General features: G+C 48.6%; 1 long non-coding RNA gene across 1 annotated transcript; it reads right to left on the reverse strand.

The window, feature by feature from the left end:
- Window positions 1-4,566: 4,566 nt before the first annotated feature.
- On the reverse strand, window positions 4,567-9,870 carry LOC117797494. The gene is made up of 3 exons (XR_004622505.1): window positions 9,353-9,870; window positions 5,957-7,847; window positions 4,567-5,654 (listed from the first exon to the last, which is right to left on the reverse strand). It is a non-coding gene; the product is annotated as an uncharacterized LOC117797494 (long non-coding RNA).

Consider the following 9,870-nt stretch of genomic DNA (forward strand, 5'->3'; position numbering starts at 1 on the left):
ACCCCTTTATATATGCAGTTTTGATATATACAGGGGTGCATAAGAGATTTCTTATACACCCCGTTATAGTTCAAGTATAGATACATACAGCGGTGCATAACAGATTTGTGAAACACACATTTATAGATGAAGTAGAAATATATATAGGTGTGTATAAAATATTGCTTCTATATATTACAAAAGATATCTTACACACACCTTCATATATATTTCTTACACACACATTTATATAAAAAGTACTGATATATATATGAGTATAAATAATATTTCTTATACACACATATTATAAAACATTTATCTTAGGCACCCTGCTTTACATTAAGTGTTGATCTATATGGGGGTGCCTAAGAGAGGCTCCCTTAGGCACCCGTGGTAGGTCCAGGGGTGCCTAAGAGGACATTTGATCTATAGATTCCTCTTAGGTACCCCCATATAGATCAACACTTGATCTATATGGGGGTGCCTGTTGGTCTATATGGGGGCTATGGACTTTTTATTAAACATTTACCAAGAACCTTACATGTGCGAAGGGAATCTCAGAACCATCCGCACTCACCCACAGGGCTGACAAATGAGGACTGCCAAGTCTTAAGGCAAGTGAAATGACGACTTCCCTCAACAGGCCCAACAAACCAATGCCAGACCATGACCGTAACATAGAGTTATACTCTTTCTGCCATTTACCTTAGCTTTCACTTCCTGTCTGGAAACAGCTGGTCTCTGACATTTGTTTAGGTGGAATTTCTCCAAGCTTCGTGTTCTTGTATTTCTCTTACAAAGGTAGGAAAATAATTGAGTTCGATGCGAAGCTGCATAGCAGCGACCCCTTCGTGGAAGAGAGCACTGGAAGGGCAGTTTGTGGGCTTGGCTTGACATGCAGGCCCAAGAGGGAATTGTGGAGGGGTAGACTGAGGAAGAGAGGAATCAGAGAACATTTAGGCTTATCTGTGGCTTGTTTCAACCCTAAGCAATTTGGCGGCTACACAAGGAGCGTCCCTTGAAGGGAAGGAATGATTGAGGACCACTGTCATATTGCGGCTTATATGATAAGGTGGAAAATTAACGAATGGGTTACCTTTCAGCCTACGAAATGAGCAGTGCCCACCTGGCTTGAGTCATGCCCACCGCCTACTCTCAGGAGGAAAGAACAATAAGCCACTTCACAGTTGATACTTCTCACATATGTCAGGATATCACCCTTAAAGTTGCCAGAAATCACTGGCATTCTTCTATGATTAACTCAATGGTTAGTAGGTAAACTAAGTTGTAAGAAAATACATTTTCATTTTCCCACATGGGAATCAACAGCTGTCATTTTCAGTGAAACAAATGCCATCAAGAAGCATTTCTTTTTTTTTTTTATCCCTGAATTGGCAAGAGTTGGTTCATCATTCTTCTACTCATCCACCGTAGGGAATGCTCGCCTCTCTGGGCCTCTAGTATCCTTACTGGAACAACCCAGAACACAGAACAACCACTTGTGTTTACTGACTTGGTCCCTGGTCTAAGAGCTTGTGGTAGATGGCTCTGTGGTTGCCAGTTCTTCCTCCCTCCCTATGGCCACGCCTTTTGCCATGTGACTTGCTGGAGCTAATGAGATCCTGGTGGGCACGACGCCCACAAAGGCTTAAAATGGGCTGTGCCCTCTCATGGCGGCTGCGGCCCCTTTATCCTGGCCTCAGAATTAAAACACGTGGAGCAGACCGGAGTGCTCCCCTGTAGCATAGATTCAAGCCCAGCTGAACCTGAAACTTGGGTTGGATCCACTCAGTGGAGCCTAGCCTGGGTCCACTAAGCCACAGACACTGCGGACCCGTAAACGTGAAATGGAATGGTGATTCGCTGGTCATTGAGTTTGAGGTTGCACAGTCGTAGCTGAAAGTCACAGAACTCTTTAAGCATTTTTTCCCCATTGACCTCAACAATGCTGCTGTACTCCTGTTATTCCCATTTTAAAGATGTGGAAACTGATGGTTAGGTTAAGGGATTTACTCAGGTTCACATTGCTAAGAAATGTCAGAATGGTAATTCAAACGCAGGTGTGTGGGGTTCCAAGGTTCATGCTGTGAGCAACTATGTCCTCTTCATCAAGGGCAAACCTTCAGGGTCCAGGGCACAGAGAGAGCAGCGCCGCTTACGCGTCAGCCTGCTGACTTCCTGTTTCCGCATCACTGGACAATTTAAAACCTTGAGAATTTGAACCACTTCCCTCTTCTCCCCCCAGCAGATGGGTCCTATTCTTAAGAAAACTAGAGCCTACAGTGCTGTTGACTTTTCAGCGTTCTGGGAAATTCTCTGGTGATGTATTTGCTTACAGAACATTAGCCCTTTACTTACCAAGAGATGTAGGCGGTGCAAAGTTTACGCCCCCTGGCAGTTGAGGGTCAACCGGAAGTGATGACCAACGACCTCTGAAGCCTTGACCCAAATCAGTGGAGAACCGTGATTTGTTTGATAATATAGCCATTTCACTCTAATTCCCTAGGAACTGGGGGAGTTTGTAAGGCTGGCTTGGAATGTGGGTTTTGGAGACAGGGGCCCGGATTCAGTAACTAGGTGACTTCGGGCAAGTTACTTAACCTTTTGGGGTCTTGGCTTTTTCACCTCTAAAATAGAGATAATAATACTACCTCCTTGTGGGTGGTATGTGGATAAAAATGAGATAATGCATGTAAAGTACCTAGTTAACACAGTATTTGTCTTCAAGGTACTTTTGGCTGCAGGTGACAGAGATCCTGAGTCAAAATGGCTGAAACAATTAGGAAATATATAATCTCACATAGTCAGGTGAAGGAAGAGAGCTCCATGTGGGACCCAACCAGGGCTCCGGTCCTGATATATCAGCCATGCTCTGGACTTGGTTTTCCTCATGTTGGTCCCCATAGAAACATGAGAGCTGCTGGTCCCAGCTGGAGCGGTGGGATTGCTCAGCCATGGCCAGTGAAGGAGAAAGAGCAAACCACTCTCACATAGGGAGAGAAATTCCTTCCTTGACATCTCATTGAGCCAGCCAAGGTGACTGCCCTCCCCCTGAATCAGTAGCTGTTGCCAGAAGAGTGCTCCATGGCAACTGGCTTTCGCTGGGGTCTGCAGACCGTCAATCGGGGGAGGGGGGGAGAGGAATGGATTATAGTGATTGATTCACATGAGTCAGGATTCCTCTTTGTTGCTGGAGGTAGGGGCCGCCTTCCCCTAAGTTACACGGTGTGGGTGGCGAAGGAGTGATTACTTGAACAAGAGCAAAATCCCTCAGGCAGGGGGGAATAGATTTGGGGAAGGCATTCAACAGGGGTGACCACAGCGGACAGAAAGTAGGTGTTCAGTAATCGCTAGCTTCGCCGTTTTACTTTGGCAACCAAAAGTTGGGTTGGTTTTTTTTTTTTTATCAGTCAGTTTTGGTGTTTTATGATAAGGAGACTGATGTCTGGCCCTTAGCCATGCCCCGAAAGACAAATTTGGGAACTCTGGGGTGACAAATGATTTACATTGAAAGCTTGACTTGCCTCTTCTTTTTTGGAAATTAATCTACCTGGAAAACAAATTCCAAGGACCTGTGAAGACTTGGTTGGTCTAAACTCATTCCTCATGTCAATGTCACCTTGAAAAGGCAAAGTTGATAATGCACAGCAACTCTTCCCTCCTTGGACCAAGCCATATTTTCCTTCAAAAATATTGTACTTCAACAGTTTTTGTACAAAACCTTGGCACTCTGTGGAGAACATATATTGTTTCTGCCTACCCCTCTGCCTTTCCCTCTTTTACACCTAACAGAGCTTCCTTTTCCTATAGGAAACTTATTCTATGTGATTTGGATAAAGCTCATCTACACACACACACACACACACACGCACGCACACACGCACGCGTGCGAATGCACGCCCACAGACACACGCGAGCCAGGTCGACCAATCAGAAAACATCATCTCTTCCTTTGGAGAGAGTTACTAGTTGCAGGATGGGCACAGGACTCAAGTCTAGCCATTAATTCACTCTCTCTCTCTCCTGAAAATTTAAACCTTGGGTTGAATGAACGAGTGTCAAAGGCCACCGCTAAATCTTTATATATATAGGCCAGTCCTGTGAAATATACTTCCTGCACTCTTTTTATTTACATCCAGAGCTGACATGGTTTCCATCAGTCACAAATTCCGATTATCTTGATTATTTAGCTCTGTGAACTTCCCAGCATTTCTGTAATAAAAACTGCTATGGGTTGAATTGTGTCTCACGAAAATTCGTATGTTGAAGCTCTAACCCCCAATGTGACTGTATTTGGAGATAGGGCTTTTAAGAGGTAATTAAGGTTCCATGAGGTCATAAGGGTGGGATCCTAATCGAAGATGACTGGTGGAGAGAGGAGTAGGAGAGAGGAAGAGATATCTCACCACACACACACACACACACACACACACACACACACACACTAAGGAAAGACCCTTTGACCACACAGCGAGGAGGCAACCATCAGTAAGCCAGGAAGGGGGTCCTGACCAGAACCAACGCTCCTGGCACCCTAATCTCAGACTTCCAGCCTCCAGAACAGTGAGGAAGAAATTTCTGGTGCTAAGGTCATCCGCCTGGGACTTTATTATGGCAGCCCGAGCAAACTAAGACAAATGTCATTTTCCCTCTTCAGTATCAATGTCTATTACTTGCCAACCAAATAAGTCCTCATTTTGGAGTAGCAAAGCAGCTGGTTAAATCGTCACCCCCTGTATCTTCATATTGGCGATATGGCTCCGCAAACCAGCTGCTGGGCTTAGTAGGAAAATATCAGCAGGTTGTAGCGTGGGGGCACCTTTTTGTAGCTCTCCCCAAGGTCCTACAAGAAAGCCTATTCTGTCTGGAAGCCAAAAAGGAGTAGCGTATACCTCTGGCTGAAAAGCATGATCCCGAGTTCTTGGCAGAACTGACAAAGTCCGACTTTACGCCCCGCACTGAAGTTAGAGCTCACGAGGCAAGGAGGAGGGAAGAACGGTGGGGGATAAAATTGGTCCCAGGAAGAGATCCGTGGAAAATGGGAAGTCCTTGGCTCCTTCCAAATATCTCCAGATGAGTACTCTTTGCCTGACAAAGGTAATAATTATCCTCAGTGTAATGAGTCATTCACTCAAATTGAATGGAAGCTTTGAACTTGGAAGCAAGGGGCAGATTAACAGGGCTTCATAACCAGGCTGCTGTTTTTATTGCTGAAATGCTGAGCCCCAAATGGAAGCTGTTAGATTAAGAATTAGGGGTTACCTGCCTCACACTGAGACCAATTATGACACAAAAGCAGCCACCGGGCTGGGGTACAGGTTCAAACGCCAGAACTCAACAAGGCCTTCGGCTTTGATTAGAGTCACCGCTCGGTCCGTGGGGCACCTACTCGAGCACTGTTTCGGAGGGGGATGGAGGCGAGCTGTAGGTACAATTTAATTTTTTAAATGTGCTCTGAAATCCGGGAGCTCGGGGGTGGGGTGGCAATTTATCGGTGAGGGTTTAGAATGATGGGTACGGAAGCCATGCTTCTGTATGTGTTTACTGTCCGATCAGCGCCAATAAAGAGTCTTTGGAGCGTCCCGGCGCCGCCTCTTCCCGTTTCAGGCCCAGGAACCATTCTTTGTCCTCCTTATTGCCAAATGTGTCATTCCTGGTGTATTTCTTATCTCGCACTGCAAGGAAAGGTAGCACTCGTGTTATTCCTCACCATGCTGGTGAGCTCTTGGAACCTGTTTGCGTCGAAACTAGACAGATCTTGCCTTTGCAGCCCCCTCATACCACATTTAGGCAGAGCTGGTTACGCCACCCAGCGTGCTGCATCACCAGGGGTGCCGCTGCGAACACTGGCGGAGGGGCCGGTGACTTTCTCAGAGGTCACTTCTGGGTTTCACTGATGACCATCACAAAGGCCCGTCTTCCTGAGTATGCAAGAAAATCCAAACGATAATCCGTTGTCCGGTCACGCGAAACTTACCGTCTAGAATTGTATGGTTCAAACACCGAATAACACCTCCTCCACTCGGATCTTCCCTTGGTCTCCATAAGCCGTCATCATTGCCTTTCTAGAATGTGATCTCTTATGGTGTTGACCTCACCCCCGCTTTTCGCACATCACTGCTGGTGGGGAGGACAGATGAGGGGCCTGTGGGCAGAGAGAGAAGAGCAGTCTCATGTGTGCAAGACGTGTCCGTCCCTTGTCCTGTGTAGCTTGAGATGAGCCCAGGAGAGCATGAGATTGTGTTGATGGAAGGCGAGAGAGGCCATAGATCAGAAAGGTCTGTTGATGTTGCAGAGCAACAGTCCCGGGAGCCCTCGGAGGAGATGGGCCTGTCCGGTCCTGGAGGACATGGGATGGAGCCTGAGGAAGAGGCAAGTGCCTACTCTGGGCGCCAGCTGCTGGGGGCACGCAGGGCGACAGTGCTCTAGACTGGAGCTGGCCCTGGAGCCGGGACAAGGAGACGCTGTAACTGACACATGGTCGGCTCTCATGGCTCAAACTCAAAGGTCAGCCGTCAACCGCGGGGAGCCCAGAGCCCTGAACTCACCCGGTGTCCTATATAAATGAGAGACACCAAAAACAGTGTGCTGGCACCATTCTGCCAGCCCAGGCTTTGCGATACTGCAAGAGAAATACTGTGCTGGCCGGCAGAAACGATCCCCTCACCAGACCGCCCTTCTGGAACCAGGCCTATGACAATGCCATAGGACAGAGCCTCAGAGTTTCTCAGAGCGTCTGGTCAATCCCTCTCAGGGGCTTGGGAGGGATGTGGATGGTGGCAGAGTGCCCCCAAAGGAGATAAACAGAGACTCGAGTACATGTAGGTCTTGGTCTGGGCTCAGGGGCCTCATTCAGACAGATGGTGCCGCCAGCCCTGGAGGGTAGCTCCCAGTCACTGTTGGAAGACATGGAAAATGTTCTGGTAGGTGCTTCCAGTGACCAGGACCCACGCAGATCCGCGGCAGCAAGATGAGAGGCAGTGCCCAGACAGTATTCTGGACCAGTTCAGGCGCTGGAGGGGGGGATAGAAAATCTCACGGAAAGCACTCCAAAGCTGGGGTCCCTTAAAGCACTAAGATCAGAGCAGGAGTCCTACATACCCAGGTCTAAGGCCCATGCTGGCTTTGGTAACTAACCAATTCTCTCATTGAAAAATCCTATGGCTGGTCATTAATTGAGAGTTTTAATGACACTGCATTGCCAACGTGCCCACCAAGTCTGGGAGGCAGGCTCTATGATTGTTTGGTTCCTAGGCAATCCCAGGCCCCTCGAAGTGTTCTGACAGGTATGGAGCTGCCAAATGCATATGTCCTCTAGAACTGAATTGTTTCTTATGCCCTCTTTAGGGACATCCGAGAGAGAGAGAGAGAGAGAGAGAGAGAGAGAATGAAAGTGTGTGCGTGTTGTCCTGGCAAGCATTGAGAATGATGGAAAATTGCATTTCTGTGTAATGGGTAGTAAAGTGTCTATTGTTTTTGTTTTTATTGATGAAGAAATGAACACACAGTGATTATATAATCCCCCCACTGTCAGATGCATAGAAAGTGACAAAGCCAGGATGTGATCTATTTTATCCCCAAGCCCATATTCTGTATGAACTCAAATAGCACAATGAGACAAGAGAAACATCCTTTAGCACCTGGGCTCCCCAAATTTATCCGGTGTTTCACCTGGTGGGCGGGAGGCGAGTGGACGGAGCATAGCGAGAAATCTTCTTGCTCACGGATGCCTTCGCCGTCCCAGTCGTCTTCTTCCCTTCTGGCTTTCTCCCCCGGCCTCGTGCTGGGCAGCCCGATCTCACTGCATCATGCGGCCGGATGTCTAAGGGCTCTGGAAGCCTAGGCTCTCTGATCTTTATGGCCATCCTCTACAAAATTACCATGCATTTCTCTAGTTATTCATAAGCTCCATCATTTCTGCTTTAGGTCAATAAATGCTGCTAGTTGAAATGGAAGATCCCTTCGAGAAGCTGGGGATCTCTTTCTTTTTTTGTTCATTTCTTCTGTCCTCCCTCCCTCTCTCCCTCCCTCCATTCCTTCCTTCCTTCCTTCCTTCCTTCCTTCCTTCCTTCCTTCCTTCCTTCCTCCATTTCAAGCTGCGTACTTATTTATTTTTTCATTATGTCTTATCAGATATCTCCGTGTGTTTGCAGTGGGAGCACAGTGAGCCCGGCCCTTGTTAGCTCAGTCTCCCGAGTTATTGAAACGCCGCCTATCTTGCCCACGCCAACCTTCCACCCTGTTCTGGATGATTCGCGCAGACTGCCTTCATTCTGACTTGAAGGAAACCCAGATGGTGGGGGTTACGGATGTGACCCCACGATGAGTTCGGAGAGGAGGGGTTACATCGGCCTGAGCCTGCCCGACGATGGACTGTGGTCTGGAGATGGTGAGTCTGGTCCTGCCTCCACCCCGAGAAGCATCGCGTGTATCAGATAAGTCTTTTCTGTTATGAGGAAGCCCTAACGAATGCGTGTGCTGATTTGTTCTTCCCTTCCGAGGACTGCAGATTAATGCTTACTGGGTGCTACGTATGTTATCTTGTATGTATCTTTAATAAAAATAACACTGGCTACAATTTACTGTGGCCTTACTGTGTTCCAGAAGCCAGTGCCAAGCCCTTCGCGTTCATTATTTCGTTCACCTTCCCACTACCCGACGAGGCAACTCTTAAGCATGATTTCTCTCACCGCACAGAGGAAGGAGCTGAGGCTCAAAGAATTTCAGTAAATTTCTCAAGGTCACACTGCTAGAAAGAGGTAGGGCGGGTTTCACACCAAGGCTTGTTTGATTTCATAGCACTTAACCACTTGCCACCGTGCTGTTATGTTTTAATGTTAAGGGGAAGTGAGAAATGTAATAATAGAACTTTGGCAAGGTGGCAATAAAAATGAGGTGGCGCGGTTGCATCGCTCGTACAACTGCCCTTCCCTCCATCCCCTCGCCTTTACGTGCCAGAGGTGCTCGGAATACTGATGGGGCCAGGCGAGCGAGGAGGGCATGAGGGAGGAGCCAGCACGCTCCTGGGTCCAAGGCAGACCCAGCCCAGTGGGAAATGCTGTTCCTGCTCCAAGGTCCCCAGAGGAACCCTCGGAGAGCTTTAGGACCGTGGTAGGGACGGGACAGGGAAGGACGATGGAGCTGAATGGAATGGGACCCCCCGTGGGTCTGGAGGGCAAGACACCTGCCAGCTCTGTGACCTTGGGCAAGTTCCTTAACCTCTCTGGGCTTGCTCAGGGAGGTTAGGCTATGTGTGGGGCTGGTTCAGGCCATCTATAATGTCTGGTTTTAAGCAGGGCAAACGAAGGAGGCTGTCCCAGATGACACAGGCTGAGAAAATTCCCGGGCCTGCCAGCCCCACAGGGACGCTTACCCTTGCAATGTTGAGTCTGGTCCCCTCTGGTTTTCTGACGTTGCCTCATGTCGCCCTGTGGTTCCTGTTGACTCTCGGTAACCAGCTGTCTACTGCACCTAGTGCTTAGCTCCAGTGTGATGGTGAGACGCTCTGCCCCAGGAGTCGGGCTGCCCGGGCTCCAGTGCGCACTCTCTCGCCTACTCCCTGGGCCTTAGTCTCCTCGTCTTTAAAGTGCCAGTAAGAATGATGCTTTTCTTGTGGCTTTGTCTGAGGACTCAAGGTCACGTGCGTGTCAAATGCTCAGGCTGCTCCCCTTGGTACCGGGCACACGGACCTGCCCCTCAAATGTCAGCAGTGATGAGCAGCGATGAAACAGAGTAGCAAACATTTGCCGAGCACCTTCCAGAGCAAGCCCCGCAGGTGAGGGCTGTGGGTACGCAGAAAGCCACAGCCGTGACCTCTCAGCCTGGAGTTCCGGGTGTGCTCGCCAGGTGTCAACGCTGAGACCGAGTCAGGGGTATGAGCTGTCTGTTGAA

The sequence above is a fragment of the Ailuropoda melanoleuca genome, chromosome X, assembly GCF_002007445.2.
Source record: "Ailuropoda melanoleuca isolate Jingjing chromosome X, ASM200744v2, whole genome shotgun sequence".
In the NCBI taxonomy this organism is placed as follows: Eukaryota; Metazoa; Chordata; class Mammalia; order Carnivora; family Ursidae; genus Ailuropoda; species Ailuropoda melanoleuca.